Below are 26784 nucleotides of genomic sequence, written 5' to 3'. Positions count from 1 at the left end.
CTACAAAGCTTAAATAACTTTCAGTATTAATCTTAGCTAACAACTTCATTTCTTATCGAGAAATTATAACCTATCAAACAACTGGTTTCTCTCACAACGAAATCCACCATCTATAATTATATATCTTCTTTTTTCTCTTACTATGAATGGCACATCCCCATTCCTGACAAAAACCAATACCTTGAATTGGGAAATGAATTCCATCCCTTATGTTTTGAAAGTATTGGTCCCTGAAATTTTTCTTTATTATGCTCTCTTGAACATCATCTTGGCCCTTTCCTATGAGAATCATTCTTAACAATATATAAACATGTCATGGTTACTCCCAACTTAAACAAAACCCTCCAGTTAATATCCCATTTCTCTGCTCTCCTTTCTAAGAAAACTCTTCAGTAGCCTTGTCTATTGACCACATTGATTTCATTATCATCTCCCCATTTTGTCTCTAATCAAGGTTTTGTTCTTTTTCCATTGTAAATCTCTTGTGGACGATAACCAGTGACTTCGGTTTTGCAAATCAAATAATAACTTATCACTTCTCATTTTTTTTCCTTAACTCTTGTTGGCATTTTATACAGTATATTTCTTTCTCCTTTTCACAGTGTCTTCCTGGGGGTGGTGGTTTCTGTTCACTCTGCTTTAATACTAGCCACTCCTTTTCAGTCTTCTTTCTTTTCCTCTTCTTGATCTCTACTTTTTGGAGTGCCTTAGAACCATCTTCCGTCTTTCCTCTGGCTAAAGCTAGTCCTACAGTGATGTCATCCAGTTACATGCCTTGACATGCTATCTGTGCACATATATTCTTCCTTCCAGGCTATGAGCTCCACCCTATCAACTCATGCATGTCTGCTTGTCATCTCAAATTTAAACATGGTCAAAAGGGAGATTTTCCTTTCATCTGTAATCTGTTCATCCTTCAGTCTCTGCCACTCACAGAAATCACCATTCACTCTCTCATCAAATTGCTCAGCCTAATCGCATAACTCTAGCTTTGATTCTGAATCCCTGCTTTCAGTTTCAATGTCCACTGCTACCAGCTTAGTCCAAGACACCATAACTATCTCCTGTGTCGTCTTTATAACTTCCTTTCTGGTTTCCTTGCTTTCATCCTGTTCTCCCAGCCCTGCCTTTTGAGTATGTTTTTTTTTACACAATACTAGCAGTGATTCTAAAGTGTCTTTTGATTGCTTCCATAGTAACTAGGGGAAAGAAATCAAAATCCTTAAACGTCCACTTCTAGATACTGCCTATTTCTACCACTACTTCCTTCCCTTTGACTCAACATCGACGACATTAGCTGTGCTTAATGTTTTTTTAAATAAGTCAAGCTTGTTCTTGTCATGAGCCTTTTGTATTCTGTCTGGAACTCATCCCTGTGTTCGCAGGACTTGCTCTTTAACATCATTAACATACCAGCTTGGAAGTCACCTCCCAAGTATCAGATCACTCTGTTGCAAATGCTTCCTCTTAACCGGCTCTCTACTTAATGCATGGCTTAGCTGTCCTTCACAGAGCTTATGGCTACCTCAAAGTATATTTTAATTAATCTGCCTAATTTTTTTACACCTTCCCCAGAAAGAAAATTCCACCAATGAAAGAATGTTTTCCTACCTGCTTCTGGCACAAAGTGAGTACTGGGTAAATGAGACTGAAAGATTTCAGGACATAGGTTATGTAGTGAACCAAGTCACAATTAGCTGGTTGAGTTATCTTCCAGTGCTGACCTGGGTCATACTGAACAAAACAGCCTTCGAAACCTGAAGTACTCTTGTTGAAAGTGAATCCTGCACTCTAGCCCGTGACAGAGAGCTATTCTAATACTTGATAAAGGTTGGGCACAGAAATTCTCAGTGCTTCCTGCTAATCAGCTAATTTGCCTGTTTCCATCAATAGTAACTATTAGCTTCTGCTGCCCAGTCTCCATCTAACTTGCTTTACCAGGCTTGCTTTTAAATCGAGGATTTTCTTTGCTTGCTTTGCCATCTCCTTGCTCGGCTTTTCTTTCTTTAACAAGCACAACAGCATGCAGCTGCACCTTCAAAGAGTAAATTAATTCCATTCGCAAAAGGGTCAAGTGCTAGAAAGTGCATAGCCATGCAGTTTGCATGGCAGGATACAGAAGATATGATGCTAATAAGATTCTAAGATGAGAACAGCAGACTGTCTCTCGGGATTCAGATGAAGGGGTCTGTAAATTTTAAAAGAAATGGTCTCCGAAAACTAATGATGTCTGCTTTCCAATTCATTAATAATGTGGAGTGGGGAGATGGGAGTGAGATCCAGGCCATGCTTTGAAATATCAAAATGTAACGAGAAAGAAAACAGTAAGAGCGATCTCAATGGGGTCATAAAGCTGGGAGATGGAGGCAAACTGTGAGAAGATGCGGTGGTGCTGTGTGGAGGGGAGGGACTCCATCCACCCCATGTGTATATATTTATGTGCATATACTACCTTTATCTATATGCCAGTGGATAAAAAGTTCTCCTGATAGAAAAAAAAATACTGCAACATTGATAAGGCTTTTGCAATTTTCATATTAAAGGTGACTCAGAGAGAATATTTCAAGTATTGTGAAAACACGTCTAAGCCATCTGCCTTTCCATATTTACAAACCCTGCCCTTCACCTCTTTGCATTGCATACAAGGAACTGAGGAACAAGAACCTCAACCTTGTTTGTAGTTAATAGTGGAAGAAAAAAAAACCCTCAGGCAAAGCCTAATGAACCAAGAGCAATTCTGAGCTCTCCTCTGTAATATTTGCCGAGGCAGAGTCTTTCCAAGGGCTGCCTGGACATAGCGTGTGACCTTGCTGCTTTACATCATTAAAATTTCCCATTACTGAAATGGTGTTTGCATGGAGGGGCCGTTGTGCAGATATTATGGCTGAGTTTCTCCCCGCTGCAGCCGGAGTTGGCACTAATAGAAAAAGCCTCTCTGCTTGAACAGTTCCCTCGAGCTAGGAGGTGTGCAGCAGCAGGAGAGTTTAGCTTCAGCTTTTATTTTGACAAAGCTATTACGTTTTGCAGATTGAGGTTATGGTCTTTCCTCCTATCTCTGTATTTTATCTGCATGATATTTTCTGATCTCCCTTTTAAACCCCCATTAGTTACGATTGAGACTCTGGGGTGGCAGTCTGCCTTGGAGCTGTGATTTCGTCAGCTTTTTCTGCCAGCCACTAAATAGACTGACTGATTCAGTGGGGGTTCAGTCATGTGGAGCCTTTCCAAAGGGTCTGGCCATAGAAAGGAGACCCTCTCGCGCCAGACAGAGGCCTGGGGATGAGTGGGGGATGGGGTGTGGATGACTGCAACCCCCAAGGGACCAACCATCTTAAAAGCAAAAGTACAGCCGCTTCGTCCAGGGCCATCAGTTCTGTCGGCCATATCCTCCCTCTGAGCATCCATTTTCCACAGGTGGCTTGTGGTGCCATGAAACTGTGCAGGTTAACAGAACTGGTGGTGTTTGCAAACCCTCAATGCAGCCCAAACCTGCCACTATGCTGGATGTTTACTCCATACTTTATTTTATCCACAATCGCTTTGTTAACACTTTCACACAACTCTGATCTTAGGACTTGAGCAGAAAGTTTCACAGTAATGAAGGTTGTTGCCTGTAAAGGGCAGAAATACGTCAAAGTTCTGGGGACACAGCTCTAAACTGTTGGGAACCAACTGAAAGATCCCTTGGCCAGCTCTGCCAGGCTTTTCAATAACCATGGCCAATTGAGAGGTTTTGAACCCAAAGCTGGGACTCTAATTTCTAAAGCAAGGTAGTGTGACCATTTCTGTATTCACAGCTGTCCTGTTTTAATTCCTCCCAGTAACCGCTTCTGAACCTAGGAAGCCAACACAGCCACATGCCTCCAACACGTGACCTTTCCACTTTCTCTGGACTGTGTGGGATGTGGCAAGCTAGTGGGGGCTGACACGGGGAGAGGTTGTGGAGGTGAGGAATTTATTTCCCCAGGAAATCTCATTAGCAATGCAGTGCCTGTTTTTCATTGAGGTTTCTGCTCCTTGGCTTTGTTTTCGGCTGAGTAACCGAGCCTGAAAGCCGTCTGGTGACTCACAAAAGGTCACGCTGAGAGTCGGGGGCACAGACCAGAGCATGCTGCCTACCTGTGATTGATGTGTGTTAAAGCTGTCTTGAGCCACTCATAAACACAGCAAGAATCCTGTTCTCTTTTCATCAGTGCTCTTGACCGAGACCTGATTTACTGTTCTGAAATCAGCTGCTCCTTCAGTGCTCTACAATAGCTTCTTTAATAGCTTGTCATAACAGTTGATGACAATTTGGAAAAGCTCACATATTCAATATATTTTTTCAAATTGACTTTGCACTGTTCCAGGTACCAAGGCTTTATAAACAGTCTAATTGTTCTCTGAGTGTTTGCTGACCTAAAGCAAAGTGTTGATGAATCAGTCCCTCCTTTTCTATCTATGAGGGTATTGAGATGTGTGTTCAATATTGCAGCAAATCAGTGCTGAAAATTGGTTCAGTGTCCCCAAGGCTACTTACCTCAAAAGGTGAAATGGCACAAGTACCTGCTGGAGAAGACCAACCAGCTCTGCTATTCCTTGATGAGATTGCTTTAAAGTTTGTATGGAGAAGTGATTGAAATTGGATCCAAGTGTTATAAGTGACAGTGCAGTTCTCATATTGGTAAAGAGCAGTGAGTATCATCTCTATTTCCTGAGTGGGTTTTGTTGTTCGATATGTGTGCCTAAATGATAATAAAGTTTAAAACAGTTATCTAATCTTAAAGAAAAATATGTGTGTAAAATATGTGAGGTTTATCTGAGACACAGTAACAGTTAAAAACAAATCTCTGGTTCCTGTCGCACACATGGAGTAAGTCCCTGGTTCCTGGCTTCAGTGTAACCATAGCCCCTGCTGTTGTGCCCATTTGAGAGAGAATTTGAGAGGGAATGGGAGAGACATGTCTTTGTCTCTCTTTCCCTCCTCCCCAGCCCTGTCACTTTGCTTTCAAATGAATCCACGTCTCTCTCTCGCGCGCGCTCTCTCTCTCTCTCTCTCTCTCTCTAACACACACACACACACACACACACATTCTTTCATTTTTACTTTTTGCTGGTCTAGGCAGGTTGAACTGCTCCCTAACCTCCCACTAGCCACATTCACATTTGTGTTCAGAAATGCCCCTGATTTTTAGGATATGTAACAACCCTTCCGACAGGTACAGCAATCATTCAGAATGCATGGACTGGTTGCAAAAAACAGATGCAGCCAGTGCTACTGTACCAGAATGCCCAACTAAGCCTTAGCCTGTTTCCATATTCCTCCCTGCATATACAAATTTGATTTATCTTTGAAGTTTTGGCTTGTGTTATCCTTCCTTCATGAAACTTTTCTTGTACTATAGAGTCTATTTCTTTATTCTGAATTGGTAACATAGTTACTTCCTACGCTTCTAACTGATCCTCTATGTTACTGTTACTCTATTCTCTGTAGTGTCATGTGTGGTTGTTACTCCCCGGAGCACAAGACTGTACACAAGCAGACATTTCTGTAATGTTTTTATCATGAAGTATTCTGGTAAAATATTCAGAGATGATGCTTGAAGTACTGCATTTGTCCTGGTGCTACTTTGAATTTCCCTTCTGGACTTGTATTTGGTATCCATACACTTTTTTCTTTCAGAAGGATCACCTGAAAACAATTACGGTTCAGCAAAGAACTGTAGCATCAGGACACTATCACTTGTGTCTCTTCCACTATAAATTTTCTTTCTTCATGTACTCTGCACACTTTCCGGATGGGAAGAAATGAGATGAAATGAAACTGTGAGACCTGCTATAGTAATGCAACAGTTCTGTCTTCACCATAATCAAGCTCTTTATATTGTGGTTGATTCTGTATATAGTAGGTCATGGCTTCATATCTGAGTAGCATATATAATTTCACTTCAAAACAAAAAAAATTAATGTATTGATATAAATTTCCTGTAAGTCTCCCAGTTTTTGGCTTCCTGTTGAAAGTCTCCATTGATTATTTAAAGCTAGGAATATGGGGGCTTTTTCCCCTCCAAAGAAATAATACAAGACAGTCAAGATTTAAGTTAGCCCTGCTGTGAGTTATTAGCAAATGCTCCAGGAGAAGAAAAGAATCTAGACTGAGAAGGTTTTAGAAATGAAGGGCAGGGATTCTCTCAGACTGTGAGTCCAGCGCCCCTTCCCCACCAAGACATTGATGTCCCCAGTTGATGGCTAAAATGTTACTGTTAAGCAAGTGTGAATAAGTGGGGAACTGCCCCTTGCTTTCTGGAAGCAACCAGAACAAGTGATGTAGGACAGTGAAACAGACATGAGAGCAGAATTAGGAGAGCTAACTCCAGCCCTGATTTGCTTCAGACTCTCTAATGAAACTCCTGGGCATCACTGCACCTCTCTGGGCCTGTTTCCTCTTCTGTAAATGAGATTTCACTGTTCTAGGCTCCTTTCACCTAACACATGCCATGACAGCAACCTTTTTTGTTTGTTTGTTTTAAATAAATGCCATCCCTTCCCAAATCTCTGTTGTGTTGTTCTCGTGTTATTTGTCCTGCTGCGTCGTGCTATCACTCTCCCACTCACAAGCCAACAGTAATAAAAGAGAGAAAGGAAAAATATATATATATATGTATGCATGTATTAGCATAGACTGTATTTCATTTACTCTGTTTCTGAAAGCCCCTTGAGAATAAAGACCATGCCGTTTTGTTTATATCTGTACTACATTTTAAAGCACATGATAGGTTTGGAAAATATTTAATGAAGGTAATGATATTGGAATCTTGAATCAAAAGGTCGTATTTCTTTTTCTATCCTGTTAATATTTCTGAATGTATAGCAGGATATTGCTTCTTGCCAATAATCCTGTGCTAGCTCTGGTAGGTAGAGTTGGTTCACACCAATGCTAGTTGCTTTTATAGTACTGCCAGTTATAGCTGTCTGTGACTGTATTAATCAGATTCGAGTTATATGTTATTTCACAGTGACTCGAGAAGCCAATTATATACAGAGTATGTGATTGCTTTCCCTTACATAAATATAAATGTCATTTTTTGTTCAAGTTGGTTGCTCAGACTTTCTGTCATTGCTTATCTGAGTTTGGTTTTTATGCCCAACTTTTGATAGTTTTGTCAAATAGGAGTACTGGTGGGTATCACTTAGTATTTAGATGAACTTTTGAAAGCTCATTTTTTTTTTCCCATTTGATCCCTTAAGGACTGTAGATCAACTTCTAAGCTATTACTGCCTTGAGTAATTTAGGTTATTATTTACTTCTGTATCATTGAATATGGGATAATGTGCTAAAAAAGCACTGTCTTGAAGATCAGTCCTTTCCTTTGACAGTGATAAGGTGGTCGCCAGCAATGCTGCTAGTCATGTTTCTCAGTCTTCTCTCCTTGCGGTGATGAGCAAATGAGTTCTCTCTAGAGGAGTGTGCGCAGCATAATGTGTGCCTCTGCTCGGCTGTCTTCGAAGGCAGTAGTTGTTTGTTCCCCCATACTTTCTCCTTCTACTAATTAGAAACCGTGTGTGTGTGTGTGTGTGTGTGTGGTGTGTGTTTTGTGATAGTGAACAAAAAGCAAAAACTTTTCTAATATTCTCCTTTAAAGACTGCTTGTCACATTTAGGATATATATCCAGGCCCAGCTCAATGAATATCTGGGTAAATAGAGTGTTAAAACTCTGCCTTTCAAATAAAAAGGGAATCTTTTTAAAAAAGAATAGTCAAAGACTTATGCCTTTAAAAGACCCTTGATTAGGCTCAACGGTGTGGCCTAGTGGCTAAGGTCCTCATCTTGATCCCATATGGCCGCTGGTTCTAATCCCGGCAGCTCCACTTCCTCTCTGTCTCTTCTCCTCTCGTATATCTGACTTTGTAATAAAAATGAAATAAATCTTAAAAAAAAAAGACCCTTGATTAGCTACAGGTAAATTATACTAATACTTAAAGAGATAATTTCTGAGTTATATAGATTTTCTAGAATAAAAAAGATAGAAAATCTCTATTAATAATGGCTGGCATAATCTAATATATGCATGTACAGAATAATAACGAATAATGATAAGCCAACTGAGTTTATGAGAAAATGTGTAAGTCCCAAACACAGTGTTAGAAAGTCAACTTCTGCACTGTATTAAAATAAAAGAATGTTTATAACTGATATAAGATTAAAGTTATTAATTGATTGTTAGCATTTATTTCTGATGCAAATTTTTCACTGGTAAGCCTATTGATTTAATATATTTAATATATTTCAAAATCACATGAGATAAAACTCTCTATAAATCATCTTAAAAGATAATAAAGAACTGTTTGATAGCACATTTCTTTTTTGTTACTGTTTTCCATGATACAGTTTTGTAGATACAGGGATTCTCCCCTCCTTATCCATTTTCCCACATATTATTCCAGTGATATAGTCCCCTTAGTAACAGTTATAATTTAGCATTCTGCTATTTAATTATACTGGCATTGTATGTATAGGGAAAGGTAGAAAATCGAATGCCATACTGCCTTGGGAGTCCTTTCATTCTGGAGCAGAGATGTGTCCTGCAACGTATCTTCACTTCCCAGTATGCTAGTCTCCATTATACAGTTCATCTATGAAAATATATGTATATACTTGGTTACCTACATACCTATTTATTTTGTATTTTGCATGAAGATTGTCTTCTATCAGAGAAAGCATATGATAATTGTCCTTTTGGGATTGGCTTATTTCACTGAGAGTAATGGTCTCCGGCTGGGGCCATTTTGTTGCAGACAGTACAATTTCCTTCTTTTTAGTGGCTACAAAGTATTACAGGGAGTAGATGTACTACAGTTTCTTTGTCCATTCCTCTTTCAGCTGGCATCTGGGTTATTTTCATGTCTCCACTATTGGATAACACATATTTATAAGGAAATGCAGTTTTTAAAAAGTCTTTTAATCAGTGGGAAAAGAAAAAAGTACTAATAGAAGTTTTTTTTTAAATCTACAACAAACATAATTAAAGGGTTTTGACACAGATCACTATACTCTACTACCTGTTCTCCAATTGTATTATAAGCTCTGCTTTTTAAAGCCACATTCTTGGCTGCCAGAAATTTAAAAATGACCTTCCCTCTTTCCCTGGTCACTATATGTAGCCACATGGCTAGGTTGCCTGTTCAGGAAACTATCAGGGCACAGCTTAGAGTTGCACATAAAAAACATGGGAAAACTGTAAGAGGGGAGCACATGTCTATCAGAAGGCATCAGATTGGAAGGAACTAGTGCTTTGGCTGTGTTTGTAACATTCTAATTCCTTAAAACTAACAGAAACTGTAGCAAAACAGTTCTGAACCAAATGTGGTAAATGGGCTGAGCCAGCATTTTAGCCAGAGGAGTTAAACTGACACCTGTGGTGCCAGAACTCCGTGTAAACACTAGTTTCAATCTCAGATGCTTCACTGCCTGTGCTGCTCCCTGCTGATGTGCCTGGGAAAGCCCCAGATGATGGCGCTGGTACTTGGAGTTCCAGACCTCTAGCTGTGACCTGACCCAGCCCTGGCCATCGCAGACATTTGGGGAATGAACCAGCAGGGACATTTCTCTCCCTCTCCCTCTCCCCCACTCCCTCTCCTCCCTTTTAAATAAATAAATAAATATTTTTAAAAGGGAAAATAAAAACTAGTATCTATTATGATTTAGGTCATATGGTCAAATTATGAGCATAACTATTGCATAATTGAAAATGTGAGTGGCCTAAAGGGGCTTCTTTATAAACGAAAGTCAAAATAAAACACAGAGGTGGATGTAGAAAGAGGAACAGAACTCCCAAACATGTTGTTTTTTTCTTCTCAGATTCAGGGGTGATTGAATATATCTGAGCCCCAGGGCTTGGCCTAATTGCTTCATCCCCAAGTAACTAAATGTCCCAAAGCAAAGGCTAAAGGTAGTGGCTTTGATTTGTTGTATCCCTGAGCTTGTTCTCATGAAGGAATCAATTCAGATGCTCTATTACTGGCCATAGATTATTAAATGACTACAATCAGGGTAAAGCTTCCCTTATACCTTTATTTACCACAGGGACTTTATTGTTGTTGAATTTGTCAAATAAAGGCAAATCAAAAGTAGAAAGTAAGATGTAATACAGCCTATTTATAAATACCACCACAAAGCATAAAATGGCTATAAAAATTGATAAGAAATATACAAATCCTACATGGAACAAGGAAATTGCAAAAGGAAATCTAAGTAAGTGGAAAGGTATTCTTACCTGTTCCCTAGATGGAAACATTAAACGTTTTACAGGTATTATCTCCAGCTTAATCCATACAATTAAAGAAAACACTAATAAAATGGGACCAGATCAATTAAATCCCAGATTTATCTAAAATATTTCTCCATGAAGATTTTTAAAAAGACAATAAGGAAAGGTCTATACATGTCAGATACCTAAATTATAAATCTTTCATGATTGAAACAATATGGTATTGACAGCAACAGAAAAATAGAAACAAATAAGAGGGTTCAGAAAGATGAATATATATTAAATTTTGATATAGTAAATGTATTTTAAATCAGTTAAGAAACTAATAAACACATATCATGCACAATCAACTCTGTGTATCCATGGATTCCATATTCATGAATTCAGACAATTATGGAGAAAAACATTTGAAAAACATTTGCATCTATACTGAGTATCTAAAGACTTTTTTCTTGTCTTTATTTACTAAATAATGTGGTATAACAACTATTTACATAGCATTTATGTTGTATTAGATATTATAAACTATCTAGGGATGTTTTGAAGTATGTGGGAGAGTTGAGGCTGCCATTGTAGCACTGCCGGTTAAGCTGCCTCTTGCAAGACATACTGGAGTGGGTGCTCGAGTCCAGGGTGCTTGGGTTCCAGTAAGTGTCTCCGCTTATGTGTCTGGAAAAGCAGCAGGCAGATAAGGGTACAAGTACTTGGCTCCAGCCTGTTGGGGTCAGCCTGGTGCAGCCTGGCTATTGGGGCCAGTAAGGGAGAAAACCAGCATGCGGAAGATTCTCTCTCTTTCTTTTCCACTCTTTTCTTTTCTCTCCCTTTGTCAGCTGCCTTTCAAATAAATAAAATAAATCTTAAACAAAAGTATATAGGAGAGTGTGCATAGGTTACATGCAAATACAGCATGACTTTATACAAGGAACCTGAGCATCCACAGATTTTAATATCCATGGGGGTCCTAGAAGCAAGATACTGAAGGCCAGCTGTTAATTATTATAGGCTAACTCTGACATTTACCAATATAAATCTAAGATGAGTTAAAAAGCAAAATACAGTAACAAAATTATCAAACTATATTAGAAAATATTTCTCTACTTTTTGGTGCAGAGGTCCTGTCCTAAAGAACAGAATGTACTATATCTACTTTATGGAAAGATGCCTTGAGGTTATAATAGGTAAGAAAAAATCAAATCACTGAAAAATATCAGAATTACAATCTTATTTATAGGAAAACCAATATGTGTGTATAACTACAAGTATACACACATGTGTTTATATATGTATTTAAAGCACATACAAGTAAACATGGGTAAATGCATATCTAATAAGATACACATAAACTGTCAGTACTGTATCAACTTTTATCATTAAGAGAGCAGTGCTTGGGTAAGAGGGACCTGGGAGAAGATTATATTCTGTATGTTTCATTTTGTTTTAGTTTTTGTACAATAGTGATATATTCATGTATTACATTATTAATTAAAAAGTAGAATGTCTCCAAGGTGATGCTTTTGCAAAGTCAGTCTCAGTCGTCTGTATCCTGAAATGCTCTCTTGGGTGGCAGTGAATGCAATGGAGTAATGGCCAGTGCGCTGGGAATTGCCTTTAGAAGGATCGTTGTGCTGGGGAACATCAGTCAGCCACGTGTGCCCCACAGAAAAAAAGGTTGAGCACCATATTCTTGCCCATTATTCCATTTCCTCCCATCGTATCAGAAACAAAAGACGCCTCTTGTTGCCTTGACTGTGGTCACAATATGCCAAAAGTGCTGGAGAGGGTTTTTGGTTTGGGTTTTTTTTTTTTCAGTGAAAACACATTTCTTACTTACAAAATAGCTCTTTGTGCTATATTCTGAGTAATCTTAAATAAGTAAATGCTTCCCTGCTAACATCAAATACAGTGAAATAAACTGCAGGATTCATTGTGCATAAATGAGTATGTTGGCATTCCCTTCTTTCAACTCTCATGTGCGGATCAGAAAATATGATAATATATGGCACATTGACCTCATCTTTTCAGGCATTTATAAACCTTTCCTTATGTATGTTTATTCTCAATTGTTGTACTGTTCCTTTCTATTTATACACCAATGTGTTTATGCTAACAAATGAGAACACACACACACACACACACACACACACACACGAAGCTGCCTGTCTCAACCCCAGGTTTTCTCTGGATAAGCAGTGCTTGACCTTGTATCTGTATGCCGTCAACAGCCTTTTAATGACTTCTAGGGTTACAACTCACTGACCCGTGGGGTAGTGACAACCTTCTGCAGCAGCTCTGTTTAAATCAGATCTCCTTCTCTTCCTCCTTTTTGTCTTGCATTGACAGGTTAGAATTGAGTTGGTAGGCTATGAGAGGGAGGAGAATGATTTCTATTCAGATATATTAATAATGCTATAAATAATCAAAATAATGATAATGATGACTAGTGTTATTGAGCACTTGCTGTTTGCCAAGCATTACTGTAGGCATTTTATGGGTCTCATTTAACCTTTATGACAATTTCATAACCCAGGTACTATCATTATTATTGCCATGTTCATTTTTTAAATGCAAAAAATAAGGTGTTAAGAGAGTAAATAGCTTGCTCAAAGTTATGTAAATACTCAGGTGGCATAAATTGGATTAAAACACAGTCATAAATGTAGTGATGATAAAAAATCTGAACAAACTGAAGGTCTATGTGAATTTTTTTAATTAATTCAGTGGATACTGTTAAAGTAATAAAATAGTACATCCTTGTAAAAGGTAAAAACAATCAAAGAAAAAAATTATACCCAGGTAAAGCATCATCTACGTCCCATTCAGCACCCTGGTCACATCTCCACTGTCATCTCTTTGTGACTTGACAGCCTGGAGCTTATCCATCCGTGCTTTTTTTCTCTGTTTCTATGAACATAATGGTATGCATACACTAGTAAAGGAGTTTCGAGAGGGAGGACTGTCTCCCAGATTCCCTTCCTTGTACTGTTCGAGGCTAAGTATTGATCCCAAGGGAAAGTTACCTGAGATTTGGAAGGGAAAAATGAAGCAGTGGGAATGATTAGGTCAAGACGATTGACATGGGGCAGATAGAACTGTCACAGACATAGATTCTCCGGCTCCCAAAGCACTTCTTCCTTCAGCTTCTTCTCCTATCCATGTTCTGCTCCATTAACAAGGACATCAGCTTCCACAACATGCAGGTTGGAGATTTGGAGAAAATAAAAAGCCGCCTAAATTCCAGCTGATCCTCCTAGATAGCAATTTTCCCTTGTAAGGATGTGCTGCCCATGTACATCTGCATCCCCAGCGGGGCCCTGGCAAACTTAAGCCCAGCTCCAGGTGCAGAAGCATCACAAAGGGGCCCAGCGCTATGGAGGGGCAGGTAAAGCTGCTGCCTGTGGTGTCAACATTAAATGCAGGCACTCATTTGAGTCCCTGCTGCTCCACTTCCAGTCTAGCTCCCTGCTAATGCAACTTAGAAAGCAGTGGAGGATGGCTCAAGCCTTTGGGCCCCTGTGCCAACATGGATAAACTTGTGGCTCCTGGGGGTTTACACCTGCCTGGTTCCAGCCATTGTGACCCACTGAGTTAGTGAACCAGCAGATGGAAGATCTCTGTCTTTTCCCCTCTCTGTAACTCTGCCTTTCAAATAAATAAGTATTTAAAAAGAATCGACTGTCCTAGCTAAACTGTTTAACTGATTCCCACAATTGTGTAAGGTCAAATCCTTATAATAAATTCCTTTTTCTATATGACTTCTAAACATTCTCCCAATCTGATCAAAACCTGAGGCAGTATTGATTTGCTTTTAAATTGGATCAAACTGTATGTTGTGGAGAGTCTTGTAAGTTAACAGATCTCTCCTCCTGTCCCCCCCATTTCTCCACACATATATTTACAAATGATCACACTGACATGTAAATTTACATATATGTATACAATCTACATTATAAATTTGCTTAACGTTTTGCTATTTTTCTTTTTGTTCCTTTCTTCTCCTATCTCTGACCTTGTGTGCCACACCTACCCCTCTAGACAACTTTCACTGACAAACTTACAGATCTATATATGAGGTACTAAGGCAGACTATTGCTTAAGTAAACTATGATTTCCCCCCACCAAGTTGAACTCAAAATTTTTTCGTGTTAAATTTTCATATACCTTATGATCTACATCTGAGTCTTCTGCCAATTGACCTATCTGGTCTCATATAATACTTACTGATTTGATTCCAAAAACTGTATAATTTGTCCATATGTGTGGTAAATACCCACACATATATCTATAATTATACTTCATGTTTCCAGATTATTTTAGGATATTATCCTTATGTACCAATTACAAACTACTAACCTATTTCTGAAAAATTCTACTAAGACAGTAGTTAGAAATGTATTTACTTCTGTATTAATTTGAAAGTTTCTACTTATCACCTTTTGTCTCCTTGTCCTAGAACATAAATTGCATTTCCAGCTACTGAGATCTTGTTTTGCTTCCTCCAGTACGAATCTCTACTTTTTTTCATGTAGTCCTATGTCCTTATTTGGAAATTTATCCCTAAATTTTTAACAATGCTTGTCACTGTTGTAAATAAAATACAATTATTATTCCAATTTTTATTTCTAGGCTCATGTTGCTAAAATACAGAAGAAACTTTTTTTTACCATTTATCTGATTTCTAGCCCCCTTAACAGATTATTTTATTGGTTCTATCATTCAGGATTTATTTTGAGAAGCAGAACAGCTCATATGATGGAATAGCATTTAATTGCAGGAAAAAATAGCTTTTAATTGCATAATTATGGGATATTTGAAAGTAAGAATTCAACGAGCAGAGAAAAATTACTAACTAGCCCTCTTAAAGCTGTACTCATGTAAATTAGGAAAGTTACACATATCCATGTGACAAAGAGGAACTATGAATAGGAACAGGCAGAACATTCCCGAAAATTCTGGCAACTCTGTGCAGCTGCCTCTGTGGAATTGTGAGCCACTTCAGGGCCTGGGGTTCCATCAGCCGCTCTCAGAGCCAGGACATCCAGCTGGATATGGGCTGGGAGAGAACAATGACTAACTGCAGCTTTCCGTATCTGTCTTTGTACCGGTCTGCCCCAGAAGACAGCCACAGACAACAGACTGCTACTGCTGGCCGTGGGTGAGGTGAAAAATCTGTTATTCCTGGAGGAAAAAAAAAACAAACCTCCTGGATCACACTGCCTTATTTTTGGGCACATTGCTGAATTCCATTTGTGATTTATTCATAAATGGCATTGTCCCTTCCAGCTTTTTCTGTGATCATTGTAGAATATTTTTCTGGGACGCTTCATTCTGAAGACTCAATTACGTGAGTCTATCATCTGAGGCAATCAGGTGAGCAGCAGGAGAGGGAAGGAGAGGGGAGGAGAGGGGATTCAGTGCTCACGCTCACACAGCTTTCCCATTGGTTGACCTCTGGGTCCTGAGGTAAATGACTCACTGCACAACTCATCTGCGGGATCTCATTGCTTTCTCTTCAGCATGTCTATTATTTCATTACATACTCGTTAATAGGAAGGACCATCTGCTATGATGTTTTCACATAACAGATTTAATTAGTCATTTATTTGGGACTGAGAAGACAGAGGGTGATATTCAATAAAAATGTTCTTCTAAATGCTTTTTCTGAATGTAGGAAGAAATAAGCACCATTTTGAAGGCCAGCCCCTCAGCAAAATTAATTATCTACATACTGTTCAAAACATAACTGTGGCTTCATAAAAACCTCACTAGGAATCCATGTTTTTCATATAGGTCAGCCATCATGATTTCAGTAAGTTCTTATTAAGTTCATCCTATGATTCTAATGTTGTCGTTGTCATTCAGTTAAAAAAGGCAAATCTGCTACTCCCTCTTGCTCTAAATAGGCAGATTTCCTGTTGGAATTGGAATCACTAAAGACAAGCATGGATCTGTGAACACGTGCAATTTGTACAATGTGTTTTCTGTGAAGGAAAAGAAAAGGGTTGCCTTACATCTTTCCTGCTTGCCTTTATAGGAGACAGATAGATAGAAGCTTGTGGGGCTAACATTAGGCTTGTGTGGGAAGGGCTCCGAAGCAGAGCAAGGACTTTTAGGGGTCAAAGAATCCATAAAAGCAAATTGGTCCGCGCCTGCCTCAAGCTGTGGTGTTAATATTAGTAGACAGGAAGCTGTAGAAATGTGAGGGAGAGAACTATAAAAAGTGATATTTAAATTGCTATGAAGCTTGAATTGAGCCCTTTCCCATTATTCCAGAATCATTACTAATATGAAGGAAGCAGAGAGAGACAAAAACCCAATGAAAAGCCATAGGAAGCTAAAGAACACATGAAAATCCCAGCTGGTGAATAAAATCTATCACGTTGGCAAAACAGTGTGAGTGAAAATCTTTTAAACATGCATCAGCTGCAGGGGCTGAATGCTGAGAAATACAGGAGACCACGATGCTATGGGGGGCAAACTGAGCGGCTCTCAGGGACCCCTCTAAGACAAACCCGCCTGCGCTCTACTGAGCTGTACATTACTAGGGTGGTAAGGCAAGCTCGGCTGCTAAAGACACCTATGCCACGTAAATTGTATAACAAAAAGCACAGAGACATGTTGTGGCTTAGCCCTCTAAACTGAGTAATCTGTGACATGAAGATTATATATTGAATAGTTTTATTGGGCTGCTGTTAGAGTCGTACCAGATCTAAGTGCTTCTTTGGACTTGTTGCCCTTTCTAATAAGTTGGCCACAAAAGAAAGGTCCTAACAGAGGCAGAATTTTTGCAACATGTTAATTGATCACCTACTTTGTGCACAGCTACCAAGACAAATGAGATATGGCCTTGAACCACCTGGGCTAAAGACTCATGTGCTGAGAGAGAAATAAGCATATGTAATTAGCACCATGTTGGCAGTAGCAAAAATATTAATGGAGGAAAACAATTCTATCAGACTAGATATCAGGGATGGGGGAGAGGGTGAAGTCAGATGGATAAAGATGATGGGGAAAGAGAGTTTATATATAATTCCAGTAGGATCTAGGAGTTCTTATTCTTAGTGGATTACTGATGAGCTATATGAACTGGGATTTCATTTTCTTATTTGTGATATGAAAGGGTTTTTCTATGATGATTTCTCATTTCCTCTTTACAAAAATGTCTCTAATTTTATTATTCTCTTCACATAGAAGAATGGCAAGAATAAACTGGTTCTCAAACTAAACTTTAAAAATTTTGTCATAAAACAGTGCTAATAAAGGATTTCATGGGCCCAGCGCAATGGCTTACCTACTTAGCCCTCCTCGTGCAAGCACTGGGGTTCCATATGGGGACTGCTACATTTCCTGTACAGCTCCCTGCCTGTGGCCTGGAAAAGCAGTCAAAGACGGCCCAAAGCCTTGGGACCCTGCACCCACATGGGAGACCCGGAAGAAGCTCCAGCTCCTGGACTTAACAAACAAACTGGCACATCAACGTAAGATGCAGGCATCCCAAGCTGCACTTTAATTAACCTGCTTTGCCACAATGCCTGTCCTGGAAATTTGAGGATTTTTAAAAATAGAAATGATGGAGGAAGAAATGGAATGAGCAATGATATTTGTAGAAATCAGGGTATCTGGGAGATAAAGGTTTGGCAGGTTGAAGGTGGAATTCTGCAGAGCAATAAAGGTCCCAGCCATTAAGGAGAAGACCTTGAACTCTCGTATTTAATTTGGAGCCAAGTGTAAATCATCAGAAGATGTAAACATGGATGACATTTTAAGCCAGTGTTTTGAGATGGTTGATTAGCGGTGGTGCATAAAGAGGTATGGGACTGTTTTGAAAAACCTCCTGAGGACTTTACAGCATTGTGTTTGAGGTGATAAGAGTTAGGCAAAAGGTAGCAAAAACACAGGGAACACTGCAGGCTGACATCACACGGGGACTTCTGTCAAGGTGGCAGAAGCATAAGCTGGCTGCTATTTATGGATTCTGGTTTCTAATTAAATTATAATTTTATTATAAATTTGATTATAACCTTTGAATGATGTTTACTTGGGGTCTGCTTTAAGCAAACAGCAGCAGAATGAAATGTGACTATAAAATAGCTTTATTGTCCTATAGAAACTTTTCTTCATGGTGACAGTGAGTAGTGAGAAATGTTAGAGGATATGCTTCAACAGAATTTGGTGAACTTCTTTGACCTCAAATCTAGAGCAAGATACATAACTTCTGTTTTCTTGTCTATAGGAGAAGAACAATGCATGCTCTGAAATTCATTGTCAGAATGTGAGATCCAATGTCATCACACATTTAAGTATCAACATAGTGTGAAATGAATATTAAGCACTAATTGACGTTAACTCCTTCACTTTCCTAGTTGCTATTTCCAACCCTGGAAAGACTGATTTTTGATGGAATTAACTCATGAGCTTATATAGGGGTACTTTGAAAAGTCTGTGGGAAGTAAGACTAAAAGATAACTGACTTTCCATGAACTTTTTGAAGCTTCTTTGTACATATGTACTCTGACAATACCTACATGAATTGACATTTTCTACATTTTATGTAGGCCCACTAGATTTTTCGTTGTATATGTATTATTTCCCAGCAAGAGAACTGATCCTTGGTGACTGGGCTCGGTTATTCTGCGTGACAAATCAGCAAACCTTCCTGTCGAGGGATAGCCTTTGGTTTAAGCTTTGGAGATCACTCGATCTCTCACTGAGACTCACCTCTGACAGATTTAAACAATAAGTAAATGATAGGTGAACATGATTATATCCCAATTATCCCAAAATACAAATTTATTTATAGGAGGAGTCCATATCCATATTTGTCCCTCAGACTACAGTTTGGTCAGTCCTTGCAATAAACAAATAAAAGTCATTTTATTTCTGTCCATGTAGTTTTAGGGCGGTGTCTTTTTTGTTTGTTTTTGTTTGTTTGTTTGTTTTGTCTCCTGCAATTCTCAAAATCTCCCCAGTCCTATAGGTAACAGTGAATTTCCAGTGTCCCTTATCTTAGAATCCCTGTGTTTTATTACAACTTATCCTGAGAGGGGAGAGTACGGGTGGGAACTCATGCCTGTGCCCATCGCAGTGAAATGTGTGTCCTTGGGAGAGTATTTATGAAAGGCCTGGGGAAGTCAGCGTCAGTGCCCACAGCCTGTGTCAGGGACGCCAGACAGAGGATGGACCCCAATCTCTGAGGATAAGACCCACAAAGGTCTCAGTTGGAACTATTGATTACATGGTAGAACAAGATGAAATTGACAGCACTCGAACCACCAGTATCTAAATTCTGTGCGAGGAATTTTGTGCCAATCAGCTGTACTGATATACCCTGCCATGTTAGCATGAGTCTTGGTTTCAAACCCCTCAAAACTCTACCAGATTATTCATGTTGGCTGCATTTTCCTACCCTTCTTCTCTGACATTTTTGTTTGTTGTTTATTGTGTGTGTGTGTAGCTGCCATAGAGACCTTCTGCCACCTTCCTGACGTGGCTAGATCGGGAAGAGTGGGCAGCCTGTGATTGGAATCTTAATAACCTGTCAAAACAAAGCATTTAAATCCTGCTGGTGTTGTTTTTCCTTCTTTCCCACGGAACACAGATAGCCATGAAGACAAATAGGAGAGCTCCTTGGTATTCTTTTTGTTTGTTTCATTGTTCCTGTGATCCTGAGGGTTTTGGTGAACTGGCCTTTGCGAGTTATGTTAAGACTGTTTAAGCCAGTTTCAACTGGATCTGACTTGCTTAATGGTTTGGCAAGGATCCAAAGGATTGGAAATCAAAACAAAATAAAACAAAAAATAAAAAGTAACTCAGATAGGATCAGCATGCATCATTACTTTAAAATCATTCAGTATCTTATCTGGTTACTTATTATAGGTTGTGCAGTGATAGAAATGGGAATAATTTACTCTGGCCACTCTGTTACTGTTAAATCATTTATGTGCTGTGAAAGGAATTGCAAACTGTTGAGACTCAAACACACTCTAATTGCATTCTCCCAAGGAGTTCTCTACCACCATCCCCAGTTCTGTTTCATATTTTAAACATTTTCTTAGAGTGTGAGCTTTATTATTATCCATGTTCAATTTCAACAAGACTTACTTGTCTGGATAAAGCAGCAGCACCAAGAAATACAGTAATGGAAAATAAATCTACTTCTGATAGTTTTTTTCTATGATATATGATGTAATATGAGGTCTTAAACTCTCTGTAATAATTTTTAATTTTTGAAAGAACTCATTCTTTGGACCGGTTACTGCAAAATTTCTTAGATTAGAGTGATATAGGATTTCTTTCAAGTATCATTTTAATTGTGCCCTGGTTCTTTTTGTCCCCTGTCAACACTGAATCAAACAGGAATCTATTAAATCCTATTGGGGGCAAATTATAGGCCAAGAAAAAAATTGGTGAAGTCATATCTATAAGTTTTAATCCCTGCCTTCAAGGAGTATGTGGTTTAATAGAGAAAGAGAAAATATACCAAAAACTATAAAATAAAGAATAAATGTCATTAACTTATTAAGAATAGATAAGTCCGAGGAGTTGAAAAGAACAAATAATAATCATTATTATTATACCAGCTACATTTACCTGCAGTGTACATTGTTTTCTATACCTACGTGTATTTTTTTTTCAAAGATTGAGTTGCAATCCAGTATACCAACAAATAAAAGAGGCTTAGAGAAATAAATTAGAGGGCCTGGCAGCGTGGCCTAGCGGCTAAAGTCCTCGCCTTGAACACGCTGGGATCCCATATGGGTGCCGGTTCTAATCCCAGCAGCTCCACTTCCCATCCAGCTCCCTGCTTGTGGCCTGGGAAAGCAGTCGAGGACGACCCAAGGTTTTGGGACCCTGCACCCACGTGGGAAACCTGGAAGAGGTTCCTGGCTCCTGGCTTCGGATCAGCGTGCATCGGCCCGTTGCGGCTCACTTGGGGAGTGAATCATCGGACGGAAGATCTTCCTCTTTGTCTCTCCTCCTCTCTGTATATCTGACTTTGTAATAAAAATAAATCTAAAAAACAAAAAAAAAGAAAGAAATTAGAAAAGGTTTGCAGCCACTGGGTGGCAAACTTAGGCTCAGTAAACCAGAGAATGAAGCCATGAAAGCACATCTAATTAATGGGTTACAGAAATAATTTATAGCTGATTGAGAGAAATGGGACCAGTGCAATGGGAAATGGAGATAGTGAGTGGTATCGTGGGGAACAGAATGTCTGTAGAAGTTTTTAGAAGGAAAAATGATAAGGAGGCTTATTAATTAATATGATAATATAAAATAGAGGAGAATTAGTAGATGACTATAGTATTTTGGGCTCCATGAACAGGATGATGAAGCATGGATGAAGCATGGAGCCAGCTTTGGTGGGCGCCCAAAGCACCATGCAAACCTCTCTGTTCTCCACTCACATCACAGTATTTGTGTGGCTACACACACACACACACATGCACATTATTTCTGAGCTCCTTATTCCTTGTGATTTATAAAGATCCAGCACCAAAGACTATGCTGCAGAATAGTTCAGGTCTCTATACACACCCTTTGAATAAATTCTAAATAGGTTGGGCTATGGAATCATTACTGTGACTGTAGGCAGTTAGAAATATGCAGTAGACATCTTAGGATGTCATCACATCACAGAAGTACATTTTCATTATCAGAAAGAAATGATCTCTGAAAACCTGAAAGCAAGTTAATATTTTGAATGAGACTGAAAGAGAAAATTGAGTAGAAGTGCGATTGAAGACAACAAGTGACCAAGAATAAAGGAATAGAAGCAGGATTCAGGAAAAAATAAATAAATAAATGACTGGTCAGTGACATCGAGTGCTAAATACGGGGGGGAGGGGGATGTTCTAATAGCCCAAAACAAATCAAAGAAAACTTGTTGTTTTTAAAGATTTGTTTTGCCTGAAAGTCAGAGAAAGAATCAGAGAGAGTGTGAGCACACTTCTCCATATGCTGGTTCATTCCCAAAATGGTCATAGCAGCCAGACCTTGGTCAGTATGAAACATGGAAGCCAAATCTTATTTCAAATATCTTGCGTGGGTGCAGGGACCCAAAGCCTTGGGCCATCCTCCGCTATTTTCCTAGTCCATTAGCAGGAAACTGGATTGAGGTGGAGTAGCCAGAAGTTGAACTGGCACCCATTTAGGATTCCAGTGTCAGGTATAGGATTAACCTGCTGTACCACCATGCCAGCCCCAGGAAATTTATATTTAGATTATTCGTTTTATACCTACTATCGTAAAACATTATGTTTGAAGAAGTAGTACATATGCTATATTAATTATAAGACTTATTTTTGTTTTCTTTTTAATTAGAAAATGTATCTGGGGCCTGGCACAGTAGCCTAGTGGCTAAATTCTTTGCTTTGTATGTGCCAGGATCCCATATGGGCACAAGTTCCACTTTCCATCTAGGTACACCTTGGAGACCGGGAAAAAGCTCCTAGCTCCTGGCTTTAGATTAACTCAGCTTTGGCCATTGCGGCAACTTGGGGAGTGAACCAGAAGATGGAAGATCTTTATCTCTGTCTCTCCTCTCTGGACATCTACCTTTCCAATAAAAACAAATAAATCTTTACCAAAAAAAATGTGTAGCTGTATGAAAAGTGGAGTGACAAGAGCAGAAAACACAGAAAGAAGAGACCTTCCAAGTATCCGTTCATTCCCCAAACAGTCAGCAACAGCCAGCCAAGAGCTCTTTCTTGATCTCCCATACGTGTGGCAGTCGCTCAAGTACTTTGGCCATCTTCTGCTTTCCAGGAATGTTAGCCAGAAACTGGGCCAAAAAAAGAGTACCAGAACTCAAATCACTGTTCCAATATGGGTTGCCTATGCCGTGAATGAGGCCTTAAACTGCACTGGCCCAGTTTTCTTTTAGTAAATGCATGTATATTCCTCTAATGGAAAGAAAACATTTCTATAGCTAATCAGTTCAAAGGAAAGTAATCTGGCTGCTGTGATTATTTGGGCAATGAATCGGTGCTTGGAAGGTCTCTCCTCTATCTGGTCACTCTGCCTTTCATACATATTTTAAAGTAATTTTAATTAATTAAAATATTGAAACAAGCGAGTCATAAGCCAATCCACTTCAGACTACCTTCATTTAACCACTCAAATGTGGAACAAAAATTAACTGAAATTCACTTGAAATTTACCATTGTAATTTTCTTATTAACCACTATGTTGCAATGCCACATATTCTCCATTAAGAACTCTTGTTTCTAATCTCATAGCATTGTTTATACCTCTTTCAATTTTAACAAAAACATTACATGTTTTGGATGAATACTGAAGTCATTTGTTGGGAAGAAATTCAGCAGCATGCCCCCAATTAGCCGTCTTTTGCTTGCATTTAAAATATTTTAAATGTCCTCATTATTCCTCGCTGTGTTGCATGACCAAAAGTGACTCCAAGCATCTTTGCATATTATTTTGAAAATACAATGCCTTGTTGCTGTTCTTTGCAAACAGTTACAAACGACCTCATCTCCTTAGAGAGCTTTGAGCTCAGATCATTGATGAGAAAAACCACCCAGAGCTGTTAGCATTACAAGTATTTCCTTCTTATAATACATCATAAGAATGAACGATAGAGGCTTTATTAGGTAAGATATTCTGTATCTATTTGGTTGTATCATAAGATAATTGATACACTACAAGAAATGTATCTTTTCACACATTCTGGGGTCCATATTAGTGACATGGATTGTGGTAGTGAGAAATCCATGTCACTAATTTTTTCATCTGAATGCAGCCTAGATTTTTATCTCATCTTGTAATTTTTAAAGTTTTCTGCCTATAGAAACTAAGCTGTTATTCTAAATGTAATGTAGAGTAGAATTTTAAGAGATAAACATCCTAGGATTAATATTCTTAATTTGACAAGAAAATGTGTCTTTCTATCTCTTCTCTCTGCAAAGCTGCCTTTCCAATAAAAATAAATAAATCTTTTAAAAAAAGACTAAATATGACCAGATAGAACAGTAGCCACACTGAGTATATAACGAGTTCCTTGAACCTGCCAGATTCTGTAGGAGTCAGTTAAGAAGCAACCTGCTTTTCCTCTCACTGCATTCACATTTCTGTCTAATCTGTTCTTTCTTAGATTTTTGTTGTTGCAAATTTATGGTGCCAGTCAACAAGCTTCATTTTCAGATAGTCCAAAACTCGAATACTTTTCAAATCCAAAGTTGCACTTCTCATCTTACTTAAAGCGTTCTACCTTTCGTGGTTCCATTCTGGCAAGACATGAGACTTTACAGTGGGAACATGGTCCTGTGATTTGGCAGTGACTCCTCCCTGTGCCTGCTCTCTTTCCCACTCCTGCTTCCTTCCCTGTTGTTGACATTGCCTTTGGCTCCCCCCGGGTTACCTAGGAGAAGGAAAGAAAAGACACTCTTACAGCTTTCACACATGTTGGTGAGCATCAGCCAGGTGTCTGAAGGGTGATTCTTGGTCACAGAGTACCCTTGTGAGTTCTTTGGGTTGTCCCCTACCGTCACCACATGCTGCTGATTCTGTGCCCTGAATAATTCGTAATGGGACTGTGAACACCACACAGTTCCCTGAAGCATGTGCTGTTCGCGCAGGTGACTTGGGGTGGCCAGTTCTTCACAGCAGCTCCAGCTGGATAGTAGACAGCTAACCTCTGTTGGGGCTGTCTCTCTCAGACAGGCAGGAAGTTCTTCAAGAAAACATCTTTCAAAATAGTTTTAATCTGCATCCACTTGGCTTCTGGAAAAGTTCCTTGGTCCACACTCACTGAAACATTGCCTTAGGAACAGTGCAACTCTTTTTCTTCTCACTGCTGTCAGAAGCAATTCTAGAAAGGCCCATCTGAGCAAATCTCAGGATCCACTCTCTGACCATAGCAACCTCAGGAGTTAGGTCAAGTTCTCTATATACTTTTTCTCTTGGCTCACAAATAGGAACATTTACAAGACAAATTCTGTCAGCATTGTTTATAAGGATAAAAACTGACAAACAAATCAACAACAGACTGACAATAGAATAGATTTTTTAATGTGTTTTAGGGAACCATGATGTGGCATGGTGGTTTGAGCCAGTGTTCTCAGCACAGGCATCCCATTTAGGCACCGGCTCAAGTCCCAGTTGCTCCACTTCTGATCCAGTCCCATGCTAATGTGCCTGGGAAAGCAGTGGATGTTCCAAGTGCTCTTCCTACACCCATGTTGGAGACCTGGAAGAAGCTCCTCACTCCTGGTTTTGGTCTATCTCAACCCCACCATTGCAGCCATTGGAGGTGTGAACCAGTGGATCTCTCTCTCTCTCTCTCTCTCTCTCTCTGCCTCCCCTCCTCACCCTTGTATCTGTCTTTCTCTACCTCCATCCATCTCTGTAACTCTCTTCCAAACAAACAAAAATTTTAAACCATATTTTACTTATGTAATTACAAACTACAGGTGTAAGAGTCTCTGTGGATAAATATTAGATATTTTGCATGAGACAGATAGATGCAAAATTATATAGCCATTGTCAGTCTAATTATTTAAACTGTATAAGAGCTATCACAGCACTATGTATTGTTATGTACATGTGCATGTATGTGAGATATGTCCATGTAATAATATGAAATTATGAGTTGATTGACATGCACCAGGATCTTGGCCACCAATGGAGACAGAGACATATGAGACGATGAGAGCTTCCACAGTACCTGTAATGTGTTATTTATGCACAAGAAAGGAAAATAAAATAAGAGAAATGTTAAGATTTTAGATAAGTTGGCTATAATTTCCCTGCACTCCTCTGACTTCCTTGAGGCATTATTTTTCCATAATCAAGTTTCACTTCTAGCTGCAGTCTTTTTCTATCCTCACGAGTGGAGAAAGTTGTCTAATTGATGAGCTTGAGATGAACTCAACACCCCTTTAACCACACCCTTGTCAGGAGAATTTTCATCTGCTGGTGCTCTGGTTTGTTCTTGTCCACTAGATAATCATGAAGTCAGAAACCTGGGAGAGCTCTAGACAGTTTGGAAACATGCAGTGGTTCTGTGGTAAAGCATGAAGAAGCTGATGGTTGCTCCACATTCAAATCATGTTTCCCAGATGTACCAGAAATAAGCTGCTGTGTCTTGATCTCCCATATTTTGTTTTGAGAACTTGGAAGGAAAAGGTGTATTGTATGTTTGTGCAAGCATATAAGCCATATCCTTTAACATACATTTTATTGTTTCTAGAGCAGATTTTATTTCTGTCTTGTCTCTCAAAATTGAGTCAGCACCTGGATAGAAAGAAGATGGATGAATTTATTAGCCATCTAACTTCAACAGTAAGTACAAAGCTATTTGTTATATTAAAGTGTTTCTCTATATATGTTCATGATGAAAAGTACTTTAAAGAAATATGTGCCGTATGAAGATTATAAATAGCTGTGGAGATTATATATATGAATGCATGTACATATGAATATATATTGTAGAGAAATTCAAGATTGCCTTCGGAAGGCTTACTGATTGACTCTTCTGAAATAAACTAATGGATTAACAAGAGAAGAAGATCTAAATTT

General features: G+C 38.9%; 1 long non-coding RNA gene across 2 annotated transcripts in view; it reads left to right on the top strand.

Moving 5' to 3' along the window:
* The window catches only part of LOC131482238 (uncharacterized), a 202138-nt gene extending 175594 nt beyond the window's left edge, over positions 1–26544 (top strand). Inside the window, exon 7 of one of the 2 annotated variants that reach the window (XR_009246828.1) lies at positions 26456–26544. This is a non-coding gene — a long non-coding RNA (uncharacterized LOC131482238). Of the gene's footprint in view, positions 1–14698; positions 14804–26455 lie in introns of those variants that run through there. The other variant, XR_009246829.1, reaches the window with a different exon arrangement.
* Positions 26545–26784: the final 240 nt, after the last annotated feature.

The sequence above is a fragment of the Ochotona princeps genome, chromosome 16, assembly GCF_030435755.1.
Source record: "Ochotona princeps isolate mOchPri1 chromosome 16, mOchPri1.hap1, whole genome shotgun sequence".
Taxonomy (NCBI): Eukaryota; Metazoa; Chordata; class Mammalia; order Lagomorpha; family Ochotonidae; genus Ochotona; species Ochotona princeps.
Note: the sequence above shows the minus strand (reverse complement) of the source record. Positions and strands in the feature narration are given on the sequence as shown.